A 4,017-nucleotide genomic window follows, 5' to 3' on the forward strand; every position below is an offset into this window, starting at 1 on the left:
ATCCTCCTCTCCGATATATAACTAGACTCAAAGCAGTTTTTTACTAGACTCGACTCGGCCAAGTTCGATCAATCAAGGGGGCTCCTAGGTCGGTACTGCTCTGATACCAATTTGTCACGCCCAAGATGCGACCCTATCCTCAATTTGGCACGAGGGCCTCGTCAGGGATAGAAGCGCATCTCGTCGTGTCGCAAGAATGGATATCGTCACAAGTACATGTACTGAAAGGAAGAGATATATATAGAGTTGGCTTACACTCGCCACAAGCTACATCAGAGTCACATCAGTACATTACATAATCACCAAGAGTAAGAGCAGGGTCCGACTACGGACGAAAACAAACGAGAAAAATAAGAACGACGTCCATCCTTGCTATCCCAGGCTGCCGGCCTGGAACCCATCCTAGATCGATGAAGAAGAAGAAGAAGAAGCAACTCCAAATGAACAATCAACGCGCTCGCGTCAAGTAACCTCTACCTGTACCTGCAACTGGAGTTGTAGTAATCTGTGAGCCACAGGGGACTCAGCAATCTCATTTCCAAAGGTATCAAGACTAGCAAAGCTTAATGGGTGAGGCGTGGTTAAGTGGTGAGGTTGCAGCAGCGACTAAGCATATATTTGGTGGCTAACTTACGAATACCAGAAATAAGAGGGGGAAGATCTACGCATAACGAACGTGAACTACTGATGATCAAATGAATGATCCTGAACACCTATCTACGTCAGACATAACCCCACCGTGTCCTCGATAGGAGAAGGAACTCACGAAAGAGACAGTCACGGTTACGCACACAGTTGGCAAGTTTTAATTAAGTTAAATTCAAGTTATCTAGAACCAGTGTTAAACAAAGTTTCCACGTTGCCACATAACCGCGGGCACGGCTTTCCGAAAGATTTAACCCTGCAGGGGTGCTCCAACTAGTCCATCACAAATTACCACAAGCCGCATCGAAATCATCAATCACGAAGCTCGTGATCTCGTCGGATTCCCTAGTAGAAAACCTCAACTCTGAGATTACCCAAAGCATCACCGGAATCCCGATGCACAAGATATTCCGTCAAAGGTAAAACTAATCCAGCAAGGCCGCCCGACGTGTCGACGATCCCGATAGGAGTCGCGTACCCCGTTCTCAGGACACGGCGGATGAGCTAGACGTCGGGATCGCTAAACCTCCGGGTGACCAGAGGGGCGCCGGACATCGCTCAGGTGGGGCCAACACTCATGAGGAGCACTGGCCCGGGGGTTGATTAAATTATCCTCGGGGCCCGGGAAGTCCCTATGCAATTTTATTAGGTGTTTAGGCAAATTTTGTACCAAAGTTGGGCCTTGCCAGACCAGCTTTAATCTAAAACGAATTATCAAGGGGGTCCCCATAACAACCCCGATCGTGTTAGGAGCGCTCATTTATGGAACATAACACCGGTAGCCGAAACTAAGGGGGCAAAGGTGGAACAAAACACCAGGCTAGAAAGGCCGAGCCTTCCACCTTTTACCAAGTATATAGGTGCATTAAATTAAATAGCATTTAATATGGTGATATAACAAGGAACCCATGCTTTCACATGGAAGCATCTGCACCTGCAACTAGCAACGCTAACAACAGGGTTAAGCAAGCAGTAACATAGCCAATCAGTGGTTTGCTAGGTTGAACAGGTTGAAGGTTTTCATGGCATTGTTGAGAGGCTGATATTTAACAGGTGGTAGGCAACGAGACATAATCGATAGAAGCGGTAACACTAGCATGGCAATGATAGTAATGGTATCTAGGGAAATGATCATCTTGCCTGAGATCCCGCTTGGAAGAAGAATGACTCCGTGAGGCAGACGAACCGACGTAGTCGAACAGGTCCTCACAATCCGGCACGCTGCGGAACTCTATCGAGACGAAGCAAACTGGAAACACAAATCAACACACGGAATTTACCACACGATGCACAACACATATGATGCATGAGCAGTTGAATACATGCAAGTCACGACATGACAATTCACACAATCAAACACTACACATTAAGTGAAGTTCAATATGCAACGAGTTGCATATTGACGAAACTCCACATATGAATTATTTAGTTCACTCCCGGTTATCTACGCGACAATATTAATGTTGTCAAACATGCAAGAGGTGAAGCAGAAATTAAACTACCTATCTAGACATTTTAAGTGAGGTCGGAAATGACATATAGCATCTCCGAGACGACCTCACATGTTAATTTATAATTCTGTCCAGATCTGAGTTAACACATTTAATTAGTTGTTAAACAGCAAAACAAATAGGTTCTCGTGGTTCTACGCGTCATTTCAAGCAATCTACACATATAGATCATCTCCAACGGAGCTACGGATCAAAAGTTACAAGCACCGCAAGATATGATGGCATGAAGGCAATATGTGTGCAACAACGGCTACGACCACTTCAAATCATACAACGAGCAAGAGAAAATAAAACTTCACGAGATTCTAAGCAAGTTTCATGTAGGGTACGATCAAAACGGAGCTACGGTCCAAAAGATACGAGCAAATCAAGAACTCACTAAAAGCTGCCAAAATCAGCCACATAGCACTTTCTACGCCCCACAACTACGGCTACACAACTCCGATAAACTCAAGCAAGGCATGGCACGAAAGAAGGCAAGACGCTCTACTACAAACAACTAACAACAACTAGCATGGCAGCAAGGAGCTCTAGGACAAGAAGACACAAAATGGCATCTCACACACTATTTCAGACTTAGTGAAAATTACACCTCATGAAAGTGCAGTTTTCGATCTGAAGCAATATTGACAGCAGCAAAACCTATAGCTACGGGACTCCAAATGGCATGAAAATTAATAGCATGCTAGAGAAACACAAGGGGTACAACTAACTCCATTGGACCAACCTCAAAAGAGCTACAGATCACAAGATGCAATCAAGACAAGACAGCAACAAAATATAACAGATCCCAGACTGAGAAATATTTCAGCTCCTCCAAATCAGCACTATTTCTAGCAACTTGAGAGCAAGCAAACAACACCTAAACATGCATTTCTATTGCAACCAAAAATACCAGGGGCTAAACAAAACATCTAAGAAGAACTCCCTAGTTGACAACTAATTCACACGAGGCACAGAATAAATCCTACGAATTAAACAAAAGGACAACTTAGCAAAATATCTCGCGAACTAACTTGCTCTAATGCTAAAACTAATTGCACAGAAAAATCCATGGGATTTTTCTACCCCAGAAACATATAAAAACATGTGGGGTTGTAACACAAATTAAGGACACACATAAATGCGGGAAAATAACCTATATACGGGAAAATAAACTACCGGCAATCCATACATGCAGAAATATATACGACCGCTCTAAAATATATGGAATTATGGTTCCTAAAACACGGGCATTTAATCTAAGGCATACGGGCAACCCGGTCTTGCACGAAAAAAAAATACGGGTCGAAACCTATTAGGACAGCACGCTTATCTAGGCAAACAGCACGCTAAACGACGTCAAACAAATATGCATGTTGTGGAAACAAATTCTACGTGAAATTCTACGCCAAAACCATATACAACACACCTCGATCCGACTTACGGTTAAAAACTTACGAACGTTTTAAAATCGTCTATTTTTCTGGAATATAAATAATTCCGAAAATCATCTATATTACTAACGGGCCTACAACATGCGCAACATAATAAAAATGTGCACAGGGGAAGGAAAAGATCTCAGCTCACCATGGGGTCTCTTGGGCTGGCTTGAGATGGGCCCTAGCAGCACGGGAGGCGGCCCAGGCGGGGCGACCTGGTGCTCGACCGAGGCCGAGGCGAAGTGGCTCTGGAATCGGGCTGGTTGCGGCGGCCAGCTGGGCCGGTTGGCACAGGGCCCAGGTGCGCTGGAGGCTGGCGGCCCAGGCGGAGCGTTCCTGAAGCCGCGGGCGAGCGAGCGGGGTTGTGGCCTCGAGCTCCTCTCGAGCGGCCATGGCGGTGCGGGAACAACTCGCAGTACTCGCGAGGAAGCACGGCAGGG

This window comes from Hordeum vulgare, chromosome 5H (assembly GCF_904849725.1).
Source record: "Hordeum vulgare subsp. vulgare chromosome 5H, MorexV3_pseudomolecules_assembly, whole genome shotgun sequence".
NCBI classification, from domain to species: Eukaryota; Viridiplantae; Streptophyta; class Magnoliopsida; order Poales; family Poaceae; genus Hordeum; species Hordeum vulgare.